The sequence below is a fragment of the Salvelinus alpinus genome, chromosome 26 (assembly GCF_045679555.1).
Source record: "Salvelinus alpinus chromosome 26, SLU_Salpinus.1, whole genome shotgun sequence".
NCBI lineage: Eukaryota > Metazoa > Chordata > Actinopteri > Salmoniformes > Salmonidae > Salvelinus > Salvelinus alpinus.
Window position 1 is genome coordinate 41,187,948 of NC_092111.1, and position 22,066 is coordinate 41,210,013.

Consider the following 22,066-nt stretch of genomic DNA (forward strand, 5'->3'; position numbering starts at 1 on the left):
GCCCCCCCCCACTTCCCCAGGCTGATGCATCACTATAGAAACAGAGTTCACCACAGCGGCAGTTCCAACACTCTAATTTAAGATCCCACTGCACGTAGAGTCTGGGGACATACAATGTGGACAGACAGAGCAGGTTGGGAGTGTGTTTTGTATTCATTAGGGATCCCCATTAGCCAATCATATAACATTATTACCATACAACAATATTACAATGTACGTGTGTATAGAGTACGTGTGCTAGAATGTCTCTACACAGTCTGCGTTGTTCCATAAAGTGTCCATAAGGGTTTTTTTTTTACGGATTTTACTGCTAGCATGAGTTACTTGCTGTGGAATGTAGTCATGGCTCTGTGTCGTACTGTGAGTTTCCCAATGTTTGTTCTGGATCTCTGGTGGCATGTCTTGTGGGGTATGCCTGGGTATCTGAGCTGTGTGCTCATCGTTTAAACAGACCCCTGGTGGCAAGTCTTGTGGGGTATGCCTGGGTATCTGAGCTGTGTGCTCGTCGTTTAAACAGACCCCTGGTGGCAAGTCTTGTGGGGTATGCCTGGGCTGCCTAAACATGCACCGAGCTGCCTAAACAGATAGCTCGGTGCATTCAGCAAGTCAATACCTCTCACAGAGCTGTGTGCTCGTCGTTTAAACAGACCCCTGGTGGCAAGTCTTGTGGGGTATGCCTGGGTATCTGAGCTGTGTGCTCGTAGGTTTAAACAGACCCCTGGTGGCAAGTCTTGTGGGGTATGCCTGTGCTGCCTAAACAGATAGCTCGGTGCATTCAGCAAGTCAATACCTCTCACAAAGACCAGTAGTTGACACAGTCGATCTCTCCACTACATTGAGCCAGGAGAGAGCACACGTACTCTATACACATGTACATTGTAATATTGTTGTATGGTGGTATTACATGTTCTGTATTGTGTATATATATAGTGGTGTAATAATGTTATATGATTGGCTAATGGATGTTACTGATGTTAGCTTTCTGTGTAGATTTAAGGGCCAGCCGTGCTGCTCTGTTCTGGGCCAAGTTAAATTTGCCTATGTCCCTCTTTGTGGCACTTGACCATAAGACTGGACAGTAGTCCATATGACTGGACAGTATTCCATATGACTGGACAGTATTCCATTTGACTGGACAGTAGTCCATAAGACTGGACAGTAGTCCATATGACCTGACAGTAGTCCATATGACTGGACAGTAGTCCATATGACTGGACAGTATTCCATATGACTGGACAGTAGTCCATATGACTGGACAGTATTCCATATGACTGGACAGTATTCCATATGACTGGACAGTATTCCATAAGACCTGACAGTAGTCCATAAGACTGGACAGTAGTCCATATGACTGGACAGTAGTCCAAATTACTGGACAGTAGTCCATATGACTGGACAGTAGTCCATATGACTGGACAGTAGTCCATATGACTGGACAGTATTCCATATGACTGGACAGTATTCCATAAGACCTGACAGTAGTCCATAAGACTGGACAGTAGTCCATATGACTGGACATTAGTCCATATGACTGGACAGTAGTCCAAATTACTGGACAGTAGTCCATATGACTGGACAGTAGTCCAAATTACTGGACAGTAGTCCATATGACTGGACAGTAGTCCATAAGACTGGACATTAGTCCATATGACTGGACAGTAGTCCATATTACTGGACAGTAGTCCATAAGACTGGACAGTATTCCATATACTGTTCTCCACTCATTACCTGCATTAACTGCACCTGTTTGAACTCGTTACCTCTATAAAGACACCTGTTCACACACTCAATCAAACAGGCTCCAACCTCTCCACAATGGCCAAGACCAGAGAGCTGTGTAAGGACATCAGGGATAAAATTGTAGACCTGCACAAGGCTGGGATGGGCTACAGGACAATAGGCAAGCAGCTTGGTGAGAAGGCAACAACTGTTGGCGCAATTATTAGAAAATGGAAGAAGTTCAAGATGACGGTCAATCACCTCGGTCTGGGGCTCCATGCAAGATCTCACCTCGTGGGGCATCAATGATCATGAGGAAGGTGAGGGATCAGCCCAGAACTACACGGCAGGACCTGGTCAATGACCTGAAGAGAGCTGGGACCACAGTCTCAAAGAAAACCATTAGTAACACACTACGCCGTCATGGATTAAAATCCTGCAGCGCACGCAAGGTCCCCCTGCTCAAGCCAGCACATGTCCAGGCCCGTCTGAAGTTTGCCAATGACCATCTGGATGATCCAGAGGAGGAATGGGAGAAGGTCATGTGGTCTGATGAGACAAAAATATAGCTATTTGGTCTAAACTCCACTCGCCGTGTTTGGAGGAAGAAGAAGGATGAGTACAACCCCAAGAACACCATCCCAACCGTGAAGCATGGAGGTGGAAATATTATTCTTTGGGGATGCTTTTCTGCAAAGGGGACAGGACGACTGCACCGTATTGAGGGGAAGATGGATGGGCCATGTATCGCGAGATCTTGGCCAACAACCTCCTTCCCTCAGTAAGAGCATTGAAGATGGGTCGTTGCTGGGTCTTCCAGCATGACAACGACCCGAAACACACAGCCAGGGCAACTAAGGAGTGGCTCCGTAAGAAGCATCTCAAGGTCCTGGAGTGGCCTAGCCAGTCTCCCGACCTGAACCCAATAGAAAATCTTTGGAGGGAGCTGAAAGTCCGTATTGCCCAGCGACAGCCCCGAAACCTGAAGGATCTGGAAAAGGTCTGTATGGAGGAGTGGGCCAAAATCCCTGCTGCAGTGTGTGCAAACCTGGTCAAGAACTACAGGAAACGTATGATCTCTGTAATTGCAAACAAAGGTTTCTGTACCAAATATTAACTTCTGCTTTTCTGATGTATCAAATACGTATGTCATGCAATAAAACGCAAATTAATTACTTAAAAATCATACAATGTGATTTTCTGGATTTTTGTTTTAGATTCCGTCTCTCACAGTTGAAGTGTACCTATGATAAAAAATTACAGACCTCTACATGCTTTGTAAGTAGGAAAACCTACAAAATCGGCAGTGTGTCAAATACTTGTTCTCCCCACTGTACATAGAACACGCACATACGTGTAGCATGAGCACACACGCACAGACATAAATACAGAAGTATTGGGACAGTGACAGAATTTTTTTTTTTTTTTTGCTCTGTACTCCAGCACTTTGGATTTGAGATGATACAATGACTATGATGGTATTTTAGGGTATTTTCATTCATATCGGGTGAACCGTTTAGAAATTACAGAACTATTTGTACATAGTCACCCCATTTTAATCAAAAGTATTGGGACAAATTCCCTTATATGTGTATTAACGTTTGTTTTGGTTGTTTTTTCAGTTCATTTCGTGCCCAATAGAAATCAACTGAAATCATCATATAGTGTGTCATTTTGTAGTCACTTTTAATGTAAATAAGAATAGATTATGTTTCTAAACACGTCTTAATTAATGTGGATGCTACCATGATTACTGATAGTCCTGAATTAATTGTGAATATTGAGTGAGAAAGTTACAGAGGCATAACTATCATACCCTCCATAAAATGCTAACCTCTCACCATTACAATAACAGGGGAGGTTAGCATTTTATATCATACCCCCAAGACATGCTAACCTCTCACCATTACAATAACAGGGGAGGTTAGCATTTTATATCATACCTCCAAGACATGCTAACCTCTCACCATTACAATAACAGGGGAGGTTAGCATTTTATATCATACCTCCAAGACATGCTAACCTCTCACCATTACAATAACAGGGGAGGTTAGCATTTTATATCATACCTCTAAGACATGCTAACCTCTCACCATTACAATAACAGGGGAGGTTAGCATTTTATATCATACCCCCAAGACATGCTAACCTCTCACCATTACCATAACAAGGGAGATTAGCATGTTATATCATACCCCCAAGACATGCTAACCTCTCACCATTACAATAACAAGAGAGGTTAGCATTTTATATCATACCCCCAAGACATGCTAACTTCTCACCATTACAATAACAGGGGAGGTTAGCATTTTATATCATACCCCGAAGACATGCTAACCTCTCACCATTACCATAACAAGGGAGGTTAGCATTTTATATCATACCCCCAAGACATGCTAACCTCCCACCATTACCATAACAAGGGAGGTTAGCATTTTATATCATACCCCCAAGACATGCTAACTTCTCACCATTACAATAACAGGGGAGGTTAGCATTTTATTTCATACACCCAAAACATGCTAACTTCTCACCATTACAATAACATGGGAGGTTATCATTTTATATCATACCCCCAAGACATGCTAACTTCTTATCATCACAATAACAGGGGAGGTTAGCATTTTATATCATACCCCCAAGACATGCTAACCTCTCACCATTACAATAACAGGGGAGGTTAGCATTTTATATCATACCCCCAAGACATGCTAACTTCTCACCATTACAATAACAGGGGAGGTTAGCATTTTATATCATACCTCCAAGACATGCTAACCTCTCACCATTACAATAACAGGGGAGGTTAGCATTTTATATCATACCTCTAAGACATGCCAACCTCTCACCATTACAATAACAGGGGAGGTTAGCATTTTATATCATACCCCCAAGACATGCTAACCTCTCACCATTACCATAACAAGGGAGGTTAGCATGTTATATCATATCCCCAAGACATGCTAACCTCTCACCATTACAATAACAATAGAGGTTAGCATTTTATATCATACCCCAAGACATGCTAACTTCTCACCATTACAATAACAGGGGAGGTTAGCATTTTATATCATACCCCCAAGACATGCTAACCTCTCACCATTACCATAACAAGGGAGGTTAGCATTTTATATCATACCCCCAAGACATGCTAACCTCCCACCATTACCATAACAAGGGAGGTTAGCATTTTATATCATACCCCCAAGACATGCTAACTTCTCACCATTACAATAACAGGGGAGGTTAGCATTTTATTTCATACACCCAAAACATGCTAACTTCTCACCATTACAATAACAGGGGAGGTTATCATTTTATATCATACCCCCAAGACATGCTAACTTCTTATCATCACAATAACAGGGGAGGTTAGCATTTTATATCATACCCCCAAGACATGCTAACCTCTCACCATTACAATAACAGGGGAGGTTAGCATTTTATATCATACCCCCACGACATGCTAACCTCTCACCATTACAATAACAAGGGAGGTTAGCATTTTATATCATACCCCCAAGATATGCTAACTTCTCACCATTACAATAACAGGGGAGGTTAGCATTTTATATCATTCCCCCAAGACATGCTAACCTCTCACCATTACAATAACGGGGGAGGTTAGCATTTTATATCATACCCCCAAGACATGCTAACTTCTCACCATTACAATAACAGGGGAGGTTAGCATTTTATATCATACCCCTAAGACATGCTAACTTCTCACCATTACAATAACAGGGGAGGTTAGTAACCTTCTGAGTACCTCTGAGTACCTACTTCTGAGTCCCCACTCCCAACAGTAACCCACTACTGAGTCCCCACTCCCAACAGTAACCCACTACTGAGTCCCCACTCCCAACAGTAACCCACTACTGAGTACCCACTCCCAACAGTAACCCACTACTGAGTACCCACTCCCAACAGTAACCCACTACTGAGTACCCACTCCCAACAGTAACCCACTACTGAGTACCCACTCCCAACAGTAACCCACTACTGAGTACCCACTCCCAACAGTAACCCACTACTGAGTACCCACTCCCAACAGTAACCCACTACTGAGTACCCACTCCCAACAGTAACCCACTACTGAGTACCCACTCCCAACAGTAACCCACTACTGAGTACCCACTTCCAACAGTAACCCACTACTGAGTACCCACTCCCAACAGTAACCCACTACTGAGTACCCACTCCCAACAGTAACCCACTACTGAGTACCCACTCCCAACAGTAACCCACTACTGAGTACCCACTTCCAACAGTAACCCACTACTGAGTACCCACTCCCAAACCACAGCCCTGAGACACTGGGGCTGTGATAGGCTACTGACTTTTTTTTTTGCTTAGCCAATGACAGCCTGCGTTATAAATACAGTGTTCTAATTAATAAATGGGAGGAGATATAGCCACTCCCACCAGCCTCCTCTGGTTGATGTAGATTTGTGTACCTGCATTACATATACACTGAATGAAATGTGCCAACACACACAAAGCCAATTTGTCTGACGTAAATGTGCCCATGATAAACGCGGTCTGTCAGATGAGAGCGTTCAATAACATCAACAGACACATTGTCACTGTCTGATCGATAGCAGTTGACCTATCGATCCCGTAAGTCTACCGTACAGTGATGTCACCAGACTACTGGATTTATGATTGGTTCAGTTGTTTCAGTCTGCCTGCTGATCTGCCTCAAAGCAGAAAAGAGCATTTCAATTATAGTGGTTGACTTTCTCAGTTGGTTGAACAATGCTGGTAGCAACATGGTTGTGGGTTTAATTTCTGCTAGATTCGCAAATGTATGAGTTGGTTCATTTAGCTTTTTTTTTTATTTTACCTTTATTTTAACTAGGTGAGTCAGTTAAGAAAAAAATCTTATTTTCAATGGCGGCCTAGGAACTGCAGGTTAACTGCCTTGTTCAGGGGCAGAGCAGTGTTTCAGGGTTAATCCTGGTCCTGAAGGACCACGCAGCCGTCAAACCGCTCAGGAAGGAGACGTGTTCTGTCTCCTAGAGATTAAAACGTACTTTGGTGTGAACATTTTGGGGCATTATTTTTCAAGTAATGACCCAAAATGATACGCGAATAAATAACTCACTAGTGGAGGTTTAGTGTTGGTGAGGGTGTGGCCATGCACACATATACACAGAGAGAGAGAGAGTGAAATAAAGAGAGAGTGAGGGAGTGAGAGAGTGAGAGAGTGAGAGAGAGAGCGAGAGAGAGCGAGAGAGAGAGAGAGAGAGAGAGAGAGAGAGAGAGAGAGAGAGAGAGAGAGAGAGCGAGAGAGAGAGAGCGAGAGAGCGAGAGAGAGCGAGAGAGAGCGAGAGCGAGAGAGAGCGAGAGCGAGAGAGAGCGAGAGCGAGAGAGAGCGAGAGAGAGAGAGAGAGAGCGAGAGAGAGCGAGAGGATGTATCGCTATAGAAATGGAATTTCGCAACAGTGTGAATAAGAACTGTGTCATAAATTATACACACCTCTTGGCAGGTGCAATAATGTTTTTTTCAACCAGGGACCCCAAACTATCAAATAGGCTATTGTATCTCTCTAAATACCAAGTCGGCTCTGTATCTCTCAAACTACAAAGTAGGATGCTGTATCTCTCTGTCTATCAAGTAGCCTGCTGTATCTCTCTATCTCTCTGTCTATCAAGTAGCCTGCTGTGTCTCTCTATTTACCAAGTATGATTCGGTATCTCTATATCTACCAAGCAGGATCCTGTATCTCTATATCTACCAAGCAGGTATTGTGAGTCTCTATCTCTCTATTCCCTTTATAGTGAACTAGTGAAGACCAAGACACATAAGGCTCCGGTCAAAAGTAATGCACAATCTGTGTGTCGTATCAGAATTAGACTTTCATGCAAGTTTCCAAACTGGTCATTAACTCTAAAATCTTAAGGTTAAGCATGAATTCTGAATGGTTAAGGTAAGAGTTAAGATTTTACAATAAGATTAAAACAAAAATCTCAAAAACAACTTACTATTGCTGGATATCAACCTTTAACCTTTGACCCTTTAGCACCGGAGGGATGGATATCAACCCGCGACCCTTTAGCACCGGAGGGATGGATATCAACCTTTAACCTGTGACCCTTTAGCACCGGAGGGATGGATATCAACCTTTAACCTGTGACCATTTAGCACCGGAGGGATGGATATCAACCTTTAACCTGTGACCCTTTAGCACCGGAGGGATGGATATCAACCCGCGACCCTTTAGCACCGGAGGGATGGATATCAACCTTTAACCTGTGACCCTTTAGCACCGGAGGGATGGATATCAACCTGTGACCCTTTAGCACCGGAGGGATGGATATCAACCTTTAACCTGCGACCCTTTAGCACCGGAGGGATGGATATCAACCTTTAACCTGCGACCCTTTAGCACCGGAGGGATGGATATCAACCTTTAACCTGCGACCCTTTAGCACCGGAGGGATGGATATCAACCTTTAACCTGCGACCCTTTAGCACCGGAGGTAGAAGTTCATGCCTATTCACCATCCGCGTCCACAAAGTCCTAGCAAAGCTGAATCCGACTTGAAGATAACAGGGCTCACTGTTGCCCAAAGCGGCAGGATTCCACATCATCTCCCGACGTCCTAGATGGATGCTGACTTGTGTCACGGGGTGACCTGGTTAAACTACATAGTGAACTGGGTACCATTACGGCACAGAGAGATATTGCAATTTTTCTAAAGGTTCTTTAAAGCATGAAGGACATCCAAGCACTGACGTCTCATTAAAATCATACCATGATGCTTACTTATTTTAAACAGGATTTTAACGGTCTATTTCCTTATGTCCTTATTCTAATCTCAGCATTAAAAAAAGGAAACGTCCTCTCACTGTCAGCTGCGTTTTATTTTCAGCAAACTTAACATGTGTAAATATTTGTATGAACATAACAAGATTCAACAGCTGAGACATAAACTGAACAAGTTCCACAGACATGTGACTAACTGAAATGGAATAATGTGTCCCTGATCAAAGGGGGGGTAAAAATCAAAAGTACCAGTCAGTAACTGGTGTGGCCACCAGCTGCATGAAGTACTGCAGTGCATCTTCTCCTCATGGACTGCACCAGATTTGACAGTTCTTGCTCTGAGATGTTACCCCACTCTTCTACCAAGGCACCTGAAAGTTCCCAGACATTTCTGGGGGTTAATGGCCCTAGCCCTCACCCTCTGATCCAACAGGTCCCAGACGTGCTGAATGGGATTGAGATCCGGGCTCTTCGCTGGCCATAGAAGAATACTGACATTCCTGTCTTGCAGGAAATCATGCACAGAACGAGCAGTAAATCCGACCATCACCCCTGGTGAGACAAAACCGCCACTCGTCAGTGAAGAGCACTTTTTGCCAGTCCTGTCTGGTCCAGCGATGGTGGGTTTGTGACCATAGGCAACGTTGTTGCTGGTGATGTCTGGTGAGGACCTGCCTTACAACAGGCCTACAAGCCCTCAGTTCAGCCTCTCTCAGCCCATTGTGGACAGTCTGAGCACTGATGGAGGGATTGTGTGTTCCTCTGTGTAACTCAGGCAGTTGTTGTTGCCATCCTGTACCTGTCCCGCAGGTGTGATGTTCGGATGTACCGATCCTGTGCAGGTGTTGTTACACGTGGTCTGCCACTGCGAGGACGATCAGCTGTCCGTCCTGTCTTCCTGTAGTGCTGTCGTAGGCGTCTCACGGTACGACCATTGCAATTTATTGCCCTGGCCACATATGCAGTCCTCATGCATCCTTGCAGCATGCCTAAAGCACGTTCACGCAGATTTATTTTTGTGTTTTTCAGAGTCAGTAGAAAGGCCTCTTTAGTATCCTATGTTTTCATAACTGTGACCTTAATTTCCTATCGTCTGTAAGCTGTTAGTGTCTTAACAACCGTTCCACAGGTGCACGTTCATTAATTGTTTATGGTTCATTGAACAAGCATGGGAAACAGTGTTTAAACACTTTACAATGAAGACCTGTGAAGTTATTTGGATTAAGGGGCGTTTCTTAAGGGGCGTTTCTTTTGTTGCTGAGTTTATGTCCTCACTCTGACACTTGTTGACTTCTGGGAAAAAACTAACAGACATGATGAGACAACATGCTTGCTCATATTCGTTTCAGTGCGCATTTACGGCGAGCAAACAGATTGTGATCATGGCAAAGCATCAGATGCACCTGTTACTGCATTCGAGAGAGAGAGAGAGAGAGAGAGAGAGAGAGAGAGAGAGAGAGAGAGAGAGAGAGAGAGAGAGAGAGAGAGAGAGAGAGAGAGCGCATCAACAGTAACCTTGGGAAACCTCTGCATTATCATTAACAGGAGACTAGTTCATTTCCTCAGTGAAAACAATGTACTGAGCAAATGTCAAATTGGCTTTTAACCAAATTACCGTACGACAGACCACGTATTCACCCTGCACAGCCTAATTGACAAACAAACAAACCAAAACAAAGGCAAAGGCAAAGTCTTCTCATGCTTTGTTGATTAAAAATAAACGTTTGACTCAATTTGACATGAGGGTCTGCTATACAAATTGATGGAAAGTGATGTTGGGGGAAAGACTGTCATGTTTGCTCCCGCTCTTCCCTTCCCCTGGCGCTTGACGGCGCCAGATTACCCTGCATCACACGCTCCTGCCATCCATCACCCACACCTGCCTTCTCTCGTCACTCGCATCAGCGTTAATGGACTCACCTGGACTCACTTATTACATGTTAATTTCCTCCCCTATATTTGTCTGTTCCCTTGCTCTGTTCCCTGCTGCTGCATTGATTGTTTCTTGTCTAAGTTTTTGTTTGCTGACGCTGTGCTTGTCTCGTTATATGTCCGTCATTTATTAAATGTTACTCCCCGTACCTGCTTCGTCTCTCCAGCGTCGTTTTGCGTGACAGAATGCAGCAGCCATCATACGAAGCATCGGGGAGTACTGGCGTTCTGGTTGGAATGGTGGCAGCGGTTCGGGGTCGCCACCAATGGAACCGGGGATGCCTAGCCAGCTTATCGGGCTTTCGCGCCCTAGCTGGCTCGAGAGGTTTCCTTGACCCGGTTGACTCGGATGGCGCTCATCCCACTTCGGGCCTCAGCTGGATCGTCAGTTTTTGCTTGCCCAGCCGGTCCAGGAGTTTTTTTTGTTTGTCTTGTGTTTTGTTGGTGACGTTGGTGGATTCCGCTGCCGATGGAACCGGGGTGCCTAAGCTAGCCCTTCAGGCTTTCACGCCCTGGCTGGCTCGAGAGGTTTTCCTGGCTCGGCGGTTTCCCATCCCACGTCACACTCCACTGGATCATCGGGCTCCCCTTCAGCGGGATCGACAGGCGTTTTGCCTCAGCCGGATCGTCAGGCTCCTATGCCTGAGCCGGCTCGCCAGGCTCCCACGCTCCTGCCGGTTCGTCGGGCTTTCACGCCCCAACTGGCTTGCCCTGCGCCCATGTCTCGGCCGGTTTGCCCAGGTGGGACGCCGGGTGGCGTCCCAAGAGGGAGGGGTACTGTCATGTTTGCTCCCGCTCTTCCCTTCCCCTGGCGCTTGAGGGCGCCAGATTACCCTGCATCACACGCTCCTGCCATCCATCACCCACACCTGCCTTCTCTCGTCACTCGCATCAGCGTTAATGGACTCACCTGGACTCACTTATTACATGTTAATTTCCTCCCCTATATTTGTCTGTTCCCTTGCTCTGTTCCCTGCTGCTGCATTGATTGTTTCTTGTCTAAGTTTTTGTTTGCTGACGCTGTGCTTGTCTCGTTATATGTCCGTCATTTATTAAATGTTACTCCCCGTACCTGCTTCGTCTCTCCAGCGTCGTTTTGCGTGACAAAGACATTATAAAATCCATGTACACAAACAACAAATGTGCGGTTAAAATTTGCAAAAACACACAGATTCTTTCCACAGTGTAACGCTCATCGTTAGGTGGAAGAGAGGAGGACCAAATCGCAGCATGGTACGTTTCCATATTTATTGGAATACTTATTAAACACGAACAAAACAATAAACAGAAATGAAACCAACGACGCTACAGACCTGAACATGTGAACCTAGTGAAAACAAAGAACGCAATGAACAGGAACAATCACCCACAAACAAACAGTGAACACAGCCTACCTAAATATGGTTCCCAATCAGAGACAACGTAAAACACCTGCCTCTGATTGAGAACCATATCAGGCCAATCAGACACACCTAAACCAATGAGACACAAAACATAGAATATACCCACCCAGCTCACGTCCTGACCAACTAAACAAAGACTAAACAAAGGAAATAAGGTCAGGAACGTGACACACAGGGCCGTGGGGTGAGATCGGGACGCAGCTTAAGCCCTATCCTCTATCCTCAACATAGATATCAACGAATTGGCGAGGGCACTAAAACAGTCTGCAGCACACGGCCTCACCCTACTAGAATTTCAAGGCAAATGTTTACTGTTTTTGCTGATTATTTGGTGCTTCTGTCCCCAACCAAGGAGGGCCTATAGCAGTACCTAGATACAGTGCCTTGCAGAAGTATTCACCCCCCTTGGTGTTTTTCCTATTTTGTTGCATTACAACCTGTAATTTAAATGGATTTTAATTTGGATTTCATGTAATGGACATACACAAAAAAAATAAAAAATTGTTTAAAAAGATTCTAAAAATTTCAAAATGGAAAAGTGGTGGGTGTATTCACCCCTTTCTGGTGAGTCTGCAACACCACTAAGCACCACCAAGAAAGCGTCACTATGAAGAACAAGGAGGTCTTCAAACAGGTCAGTGACAAACTTGTGGAGAAGTACAGATCAGGGTTGGGTTATAAAAAAATATCTGAAACTTTGAACATCCCACGGAGCACCATTAAATCCATTATTAAAAAAATGGAAAGAATATGGCACCACAACAAACCTGCTAAGAGAGGGCCGCCCACCAAAACTCACAGACCAGGCAAAGAGGGCATTAATCAGAGAGGCAACAAAGAGACCAAAGATAACCCTGAAGGAGCTGCAAAGCTCCACAGCGGAGATTGGAGTATCTGTCCATAGGACCACTTTAAGCCATACACTCCACAGAGCTGGGCTTTATGGAAGAGTGGCCAGAAAAAAAATAAGAAAACACATTTGGTGTTCGCCAAAAGGCATGTGGGAGACTCCCCAAACATATGGAGAAGGTACTCTGGTCAGATGAGACTAAAATTGAGCTTTTTGGCCATCAAGGAAAACGCTATGTCTGGAGCAAATCCAACACCTCTCATCACCCCGAAAATATCATCCCCACAGTGAAGCATGGTGGTGGCAGCATCATGCTGTGGGGATGTTTTTCTTCGGCAGGGACTGGAAAACTGGTCAGAATTGAAGGAATGATGGATGGCGCTAAATACAGGGAAATTCTTCAAGAGTTTTGAGACTGGGACGGAGGTTCACCTTCCAGCAGGACAATGACCCTAAGCATACTGCTAAAGCAACACTCAAGTGGTTTAAGGGGAAACATTTAAATGTCTTGGAATGGCCTAGTCAAAGCCCAGACCTCAATCCAATTGAGAATCTGTGGTATGACTTAAAGATTGCTGTACACAGCAGAACAAACCAACTTGAAGGAGCTGGAGTAGTTTTACCTTGAAGAATGGGCAAAAGTCCCAGTGGCTAGATGTGCCAAGCTTACAGAGACATACCCCAAGAGACTAGCAGCTGTAATTGCTGCAAAAGGTGTCTACAATTTATTGACTTTGGTGGGTGAATAGTTATGCAAATTAAGTTTTCAATTTTTTTTGTCTTATTTCTTGTTTGTTTAACATGAAGAAAAACAAATTGCATCTTCAAAGTGGTAGGCATGTTGTGTAAATCAAATGATACAAACCCCCCAAAAATCCATTTTAATTCCAGGTTGTAAAGCAACAAAATAGGAAAAATGCCAAGGAGGGTTAATAACTTCGCAAGCCACTGTATTCTGTACGGATTCTGTCAGACCTGGGCCCTGACTGTAAATCTCAGTAGGACAAAACATAATGGTGTTCCAAAAAAGGTCCAGTCGCCAGGACCACAAATTCCATCTAGACATCGTTGCACTAGAGCCCACAATAAAATGATACCTCGGCCTAAACATCAGCTCCACAGGTAACTTCCATAAAGCTGTAAAATATCTGAGAGACAACGCAAGAAGGTCCAACTATGCCATCAAAAGGAAGATACTTGCAGAAAATACTTGCATCAGTTATTGAACACATTTCCCTTTATGGTTTTGAGGTCTGGGGTCCGCTCACCAACCAAGAATTCACAAAATGGGTCAAAAACCAAATTGTATTCTGCATGCAGAATTCTGCAAAAATATCCCCAGTGTACAAAGTAACACACCAAATAATGCATGCAGAGCAGAAATAACAAAGCCATCACCTACAGAGAGATGAACCTGGAGAAGAGCCCCTTAAGCAAGCTGGTCCTGGGGCTCTGTTGACAAACACAAACAGACCCCACAGAGCCCCAGGACAGCAACACAATTAGATCCAACCAAATCATGAGAAAACAAAAAGATAATTACTTGACACATTTGAATTAACAAAAGAACTGAGCAAACTTATCGGTGTCCCTTCCACGGGACTGTTGAGATAACGTAGGCTAATGCGATTAGCATGAGGTTGTAGGTAACAAGAACATTTTCCCAGGACATTGACATATCCGATATTGGCAGAAAGATTAAATTATTGTTAAAACTTGTTAGTGATAGGGGGCAGTATTCGGAACGTTGGATGACTGAAGTGTCCAAAGTAAACTGCCTGTTACTCAGACCCAGAAAGTAGGATATGCATATGCATGGTAGTATTATATAGAAAACACTCAACATTATCTAAAACTGTTAAAATGATATCTGTGAGTATAACGGAACTGATTTGGCAGGCAAAAACCCAAGGACCATTTTTTTTTCCTGTTGACCTGCCAGCCAATTTCAAGCTTAAGCTATTGAAACCAAAGACTTCCGCCTCCCAAATTGCAGTTCCTATGGCTTCCACTGGATGTCAACAGTCTTTATACGTGGTTTCAGGTTTGTATTCTGAAAAACCAATGAGGAATAGTTGTTTATCCTGAGGAAGTCCTATAGCAAAACTAGTCTCATTGTGCGCGTGACCGAGGGAGTGCGCTGCGTTCTTTTCCTTTCCTATTAAAATAGTTCGCTCCGTATGAAATATTATTGTTTATTTAGATATTAGAGTACCTAATAATGGATTAGAAACGTTGTTTGATTTGATTGGATAAACTTTACTTGAAACTTTTGGAACTCCTATGTCTGCATTCTGAACGGGTGGATTACTGACCTCAATAACGCCTACTAAACGGACTATTTGGGATATAAAGAAGGAATTTATCGAACAAAACGAACATTCATTGTGTTCCAGGGACTCTTGCGATTGCGATCAGGGGAAGATCTTCAAAGGTAAGTGACTTATTTTATTTATATTTGGGATTTTGTGACGCCTGTGCTTGTTTGGATAATATGCTGTTGTGGGGCGCTGACCTCAGATAATCAAACGCCGTAAAGCCTTTTTGAAATCCGACGATGCGATTAGATTACCAAGATTCTAAGCTAAAGAATCATGTATGACATTTGTATTATCATGAAGGTTTAATATTACGTTTTCTGTATTTTGAATTTTGGTGCTTTGCAATTTCACCGGATGTTGTCAAGGTGGGTCGCTAGCGGGACCCCTGCGCCAGAAAGGTTCATCTAACTGAACTGTCCAATTTACAGTAGCTACTACAGTGAAAGAATACCATGCTATTGTTTGAGGAGAGTGCACAATTTTCAACATGAAAAGTTATTTATTTTCAGTCTTGATACATCATTTTGAACAGAAATACAATGGTTCATTGGATCAGTCTAAAACTTTGCACATACACTGATGCCATTCAGTGGCCAAAATATAAAATATAAATTACACCTGGGCTGGAATAATACATTATGGCCTTTCTCTTGCATTTCAAAGATGACGGTACAAAAATAATACAAAAGAACGGTTGCTTTTATATTTGTATAATCTTTTACCAGATCTAATGTGTTATATTCTCCTACATTCCTTTCACATTTCCAAAAAAAGTGTTTCCTTTCAAATGGTACCAAAAGTATGCACATCCTTGCAGGCAGGATGAGTTACAGGCAGTTAGATTTGGATATGTCATTTTAGGCAACATTTTTTAAAAGGGGCAGATCTTTAAGAGGCATTTGGCCTCTTAAACAGAGAGTATACAGTGGCAGAATACCTGACCATTGTGACTGAACTACAATTAAGGAAGGCTTTGACTATGTATAGACTCAGTGAGCATAGCCTTGCTATTGAGAGAGTCCGCCGTAGGCAGACCTGGCTCTCAAGAGAAGACAGGCTATGTGCACACTGTCCACAAAATGAGGTGGAAACTGAGCAGCACTTCCTAACCTCCTGACAAATGTAAAACCATATTAGAGAGACATATTTCCCTCAGATTGGACAGACAGTTTCTCAGGCCCTGAATTCAGGATATGCATATAATTGGCACCATTGGAAAGAAAACACTTTGAAGTTTGTAGAAATGTTAAAATAATGTAGGAGACTGTAACACAATAGATATGGTAGGAGAAAATCCAAAGAAAAACCAACCGGAAATCTTTTTTTTGAGAGAGACTATCCTCTTACAATGGGAAGTATAAGGGCATTCTGAAAATTAGCTCCCAGGATGCAATTCATATTGCTTCCACACGGTGTCAGTATTCTATATTCAAGGTTTCAAGCATGTAACTTCAAGAACGAATAAGAAATATCAGTTTTAGTACAGGGACACAGTCTTGGAAATTTGTGTTTGGGCGCCCCGTGAAGACAAGACGTACCTGCTTAAATCGGTTTCCTATTGAACATACTTCTTTCCGTAAGAAATATTATAGTTTGATTACATTTTAGGGTTTCTGAGGAGTCAATACTTGTTGAAACAATGTTTAGGGGTAGATTTTTGGATTCTTTTCTCTGCAAGTTGAACGAGTGGATTACTCAAATCGATGGCACCAACTAAACTGACTTATTGGGATATAAAGAAGGATTTTATCTAACAAAACGACACTACATGTTATAGCTGGGACCCTTTGGATGACAAATCAGGGGAAGATTTTCAAAAAGTAAGTGAATATTTAATCGCTATTTGTGAATTTATGAAACCTTTGCCGGTGGAAAAATATTTTGATGTGGGGAGCCGTCCTCAAACAATCTCATGGCATGCTTTCGCTGTAATAGCTACTGTAAATCGGACAGTGCAGTTAGATTAACAAGAATTTAAACTTTCAACCGATATAAGACACTAAATGTTTAATATACATCATTTTTATAATTATTTATTTGAATTGCGCCTCCAGTTCCACCGGAAGTTGTCCCGCTAGCGGGACGCCTAGCCCTGATATATTGAGTGAAATACCATGTGCCATCACAGCAGCAAGATTTGTGACCTGTTGCCTCAAGAAAAGGGCAACCAGTGAAAAACAAACCATTGTAAATACAATCCATATTTAGGTTTATTAATTTTCCCTTTTGTACTATAACTATTTGCACATAACATGACCTTTGAAAATGTCTTTATTCTTTTGGAACTTAATGTGAGTGTAATGTTGACTGTTAATTTTGATTTATTTCACTTTTGTTTATTACCTACTTCACTTGCTTTGGCAATGTTAACATACTGTATGTTTCCCATGTGGAGGGAGAGAGGGAGAGAGGGAGAGAGGGAGAGAGAGGGGGAGAGAGAGAGAATTATCCAGGAATTATTGTTATTTTGTTTAAATTAATTAATATTGTTGGTCAAACATATTGATAACTTATTTGATAACTGTTTTTACTAAGAATTGTTTGTTTGTTTTTATATTTTCTAAATTTGGACAGTCTTGATGGTGCATCTGAAGAGATTTCATCCTGCAACATTTCTAATAAATAAATACTGTTCATCTTTGTAAAATTTGGAATACGTCGCTTTGGCAACAGTGACAACCAACCAACATGCCAAAAAAGCATTTATTGAATTGAATTGAGAGTGAGAGAGAGAGAGAGAATGAGAGAGTAAGAGAGAGAGAGAGGAACAAGAGAGGGTGAGGGTGAGGGAGAGGGAGAAGGAGAGAGAGAGAGAGAGAGAGAGAGATCTGCGCAAAGAAAGCTCCTCATGCCCTTTGTTGTTATTGTGTGTTTGTGTGTGCGTGCGTATGTGTGTCACTTCGTCTTTCCTTTGACTTGTGTATAATGATACACATATAACATGGTTTGACTACTAAGCCACTACACACATTAATATCATTATGCAAGAAATTGCTATTACGTTGTCTAGTCTCAATTGATGAAACAATGCCAGTTTAGCAAGCTACTACTTACCTTAGAATATGTGGAAGAACACTAGATTCTTCAGATCAATCTGTGGTGTTGCTGCAATTATTTTCTCAAAAAGCTCTGAAAACAAGTGAAGTCTACTCCACTACAGCACGTTGTCCGGTTGACTCACTCTCTCTCGTTCGCTCTCTCCTTTCAGTGAAAATGAATGAACGCTTGCGTCACCCTTGACAACAAATGTGGAGAAGGACCGCCTTAGGCCTGCACCGATTGGGGGGGGGGGCGACACTCAAATAATCGTTCTGGACGATGTAATTGGACGATCTGAATTGTCAATCAAAACAGAAACTATGAGCCAACACGTCGTGTCCGTAGCCGTGCCGACCAGAGAAAGAGATAGCGAGAGAGAGACAGGGAGAGAGAGAGAGAAAGAGAGAGAGAGAGAGAGAGAGAGATACTTAGGGAGAGAGAGAGAGACAGAGAGAGAGAGAAAGGGAGAGAGAGAGGGGGAGACTGAGAGAGAGAGAGAGAGAGAGAGAGAGAGAGAGAGAGAGAGAGAGAGAGAGAGAGAGAGAGAGAGAGAGAGAGAGAGAGAGAGAGAGAGAGAGAGAGAGAGAAGGTGTGTGTGTGTGTGTGTGTGCGTACAGCAGAACATCAGGATCAGAGGGTCGTAGCGTAGTGCCATAGTGGTAATGTTCCTATGTGAGAAAGGGGAGATTGGAAGCGTGCTGTGAAGGTCACTCAGGCCCCTGGCTAAGAAATGACCTTCTGTCTAAGGCAAGCATTCAGCAGGTACACACTACTCCACTACACACACACACACACACACACACACACACACACACACACACACACACACACACACACACACACACACACACACACACACACACACACACACACACACACACACACACACACACAGAGAGAGAGAGAGAGAATCAAATACACAGTCTATTCCACTACTAAGCCCATGAAACTGGTCGGCAAAATGTTTGATATGTTTATCAGACTCCATGGTTTCATCTGATTCTCTATTATAGCCCCTCTCTCTCTGATTCTCTATCATATCCTCCCTCTCTCTCTGATTCTCTATCATATCCCCTCTCTCTCTCTGATTCTCTATCATATCCTCCCTCTCTCTCTGATTCTCTATCATATCCCCTCTCTCTCTCTGATTCTCTATCATATCCCCTCTCTCTCTCTGATTCTCTATCATATCCTCCCTCTCGCTCTGATTCTCTATCATATCATCCCTCTCTCTCTCTGATTCTCTATCATATCCTCCCTCTCTCTCTGATTCTCTATCATATCCTCCCTCTCTCTCTGATTCTCTATCATATCCTCTCTCTCTCTCTCTGATTCTCTATCATATCATCCCTCTCTCTCTGATTCTCTATCATATCCTCCCTCTCTCTCTCTGATTCTCTATCATAGCCTCTCTCTCTCTCTGAATCTCTATCATATCCTCCCTCTCTCTCTCTGATTCTCTATCATAGCCTCTCTCTCTGATTCTCTATCACAGCCTCTCTCTCTCTCTGATTCTCTATCATAGCCTCTCTCTCTCTGATTCTCTATCATAGCCTCTCTCTCTCTGATTCTCTATCATAGCCTCTCTCTCTGATTCTCTGTCATAGCCTCTCTCTCTGATTCTCTATCATAGCCTCTCTCTCTGATTCTCTATCATAGCCTCTCTCTCTCTGATTCTCTGTTATAGCCTCTCTCTCTCTGATTCTCTATCATAGCCTCTCTCTCTGATTCTCTATCATAGCCTCTCTCTCTGATTCTCTATCATAGCCTCTCTATCATATCCTCTCTCTCTCTCTGATTGTCTATCATAGCCTCTCTCTCTTTCTCTGATTCTCTATTATAGCGTCTCTCTCTGACTCTCTATCAGAAGCCCACACAGAAACATGGATTTACTTTCATGCTAGGTTTAAGTAGCTTTAGTAACCTTTTCCAATGTTTTAGCTATGTTGTTGGAAAAGGGCTCGTAAGTAAGAATTTCACTGTAAAGTCTCCACTTGTATTCGGCGCACGTGACAAATACCATTTGTTTTGACTTTGTTATAAAGTCCCCAACTGATGTCAATTTTAGACTTATGTACTTTGGAAATGATATGAGCGTCATGAAACGTCTTTAAAAAAAAATACAATACTTTGACTTTTCAGCTCTGCTGACCACTTTTTCCATGTGATTTCTGTCTTCACAGATCTCTCCCTAAATATTTGGGTACGTGATTCATTTTGTGTATGTTTTCCAGAAACAAGGGGTGACTCAACTAATCCTTTGGCTCAGTTTACTCTCCCCTATGTGTGTCTGAATGTGTGTGTGTGCTTGAGTGTGAGTGTGTGTGTGTAGGGGTTGGATGTGTGGAGAGAAAGATTAAATAGTCACTGAGGTGTAGATAGGCTTTAGGGTGTAAATAGTCACTGAGGTGTAGACAGGCTTTAGGGTGTAAACAGTCACTGAGGTGTAGACAGGCTTTAGGGTGTAAACAGTCACTGAGGTGTAGACAGGCTTTAGGGTGTAAACAGTCACTGAGGTGTAGACAGGCTTTAGGGTGTAAACAGTCACTGAGGTGTAGACAGGCTTTAGGGTGTAAACAGTCACTGAGGTGCAGACAGGCTTTAGGGTGTAAACAGTCACTGAGGTGTAGACAGGCTTTAGGGTGTAAACAGTCACTGAGGTGTAGACAGGCTTTAGGGTGTAAACAGTCACTGAGGTGTAGACATGCTTTAGGGTGTAAACAGTCACTGAGGTGCAGACAGGCTTTAGGGTGTAAACAGTCACTGAGGTGTAGACAGGCTTTAGGGTGTAAACAGTCACTGAGGTGTAGACAGGCTTTAGGGTGTAAACAGTCACTGAGGTGTAGACAGGCTTTAGGGTGTAAACAGTCACTGAGGTGTAGACAGGCTTTAGGGTGTAAACAGTCACTGAGGTGCAGACAGGCTTTAGGGTGTAAACAGTCACTGAGGTGTAGACAGGCTTTAGGGTGTAAACAGTCACTGAGGTGTAGACAGGCTTTAGGGTGTAAACAGTCACTGAGGTGTAGACATGCTTTAGGGTGTAAACAGTCACTGAGGTGCAGACAGGCTTTAGGGTGTAAACAGTCACTGAGGTGTAGACATGCTTTAGGGTGTAAACAGTCACTGAGGTGCAGACAGGCTTTAGGGTGTAAACAGTCACTGAGGTGCAGACAGGCTTTAGGGTGTAAACAGTCACTGAGGTGTAGACATGCTTTAGGGTGTAAACAGTCACTGAGGTGCAGACAGGCTTTAGGGTGTAAACAGTCACTGAGGTGCAGACAGGCTTTAGGGTGTAAACAGTCACTGAGGTGCAGACAGGCTTTAGGGTGTAAACAGTCACTGAGGTGCAGACAGGCTTTAGGGTGTAAACAGTCACTGAGGTGTAGACAGGCTTTAGGGTGTAAACAGTCACTGAGGTGCAGACATGCTTTAGGGTGTAAACAGTCACTGAGGTGCAGACAGGCTTTAGGGTGTAAACAGTCACTGAGGTGTAGACAGGCTTTAGGGTGTAAACAGTCACTGAGGTGCAGACAGGCTTTAGGGTGTAAACAGTCACTGAGGTGCAGACAGGCTTTAGGGTGTAAACAGTCACTGAGGTGCAGACAGGCTTTAGGGTGTAAACAGTCACTGAGGTGCAGACAGGCTTTAGGGTGTAAACAGTCACTGAGGTGCAGACAGGCTTTAGGGTGTAAACAGTCACTGAGGTGCAGACAGGCTTTAGGGTGTAAACAGTCACTGAGGTGTAGACAGGCTTTAGGGTGTAAACAGTCACTGAGGTGCAGACATGCTTTAGGGTGTAAACAGTCACTGAGGTGCAGACAGGCTTTAGGGTGTAAACAGTCACTGAGGTGTAGACAGGCTTTAGGGTGTAAACAGTCACTGAGGTGCAGACAGGCTTTAGGGTGTAAACAGTCACTGAGGTGCAGATAGGCTTCAGGTCTGTGCATGGAGACAGGTAGGGTTAGCTGATCAGCAGTCTGACGGTCTGGTGGAAGAAGCCTGTTGGTCCGAGACCCATCGCTCTACCAG

General features: G+C 43.5%; 1 protein-coding gene across 1 annotated transcript in view; it reads right to left on the reverse strand.

Annotated features, from left to right (window-relative positions):
• Nucleotides 1-18,223, reverse strand: part of hpcal4 (hippocalcin like 4) — a 32,778-nt gene extending 14,555 nt beyond the window's left edge. The window contains exon 1 of the mRNA XM_071367120.1: nt 18,053-18,223. The gene's annotated coding sequence lies outside the window, so the exon portion shown is untranslated. The remainder of the gene's footprint in view (nt 1-18,052) is intronic.
• Nucleotides 18,224-22,066: the final 3,843 nt, after the last annotated feature.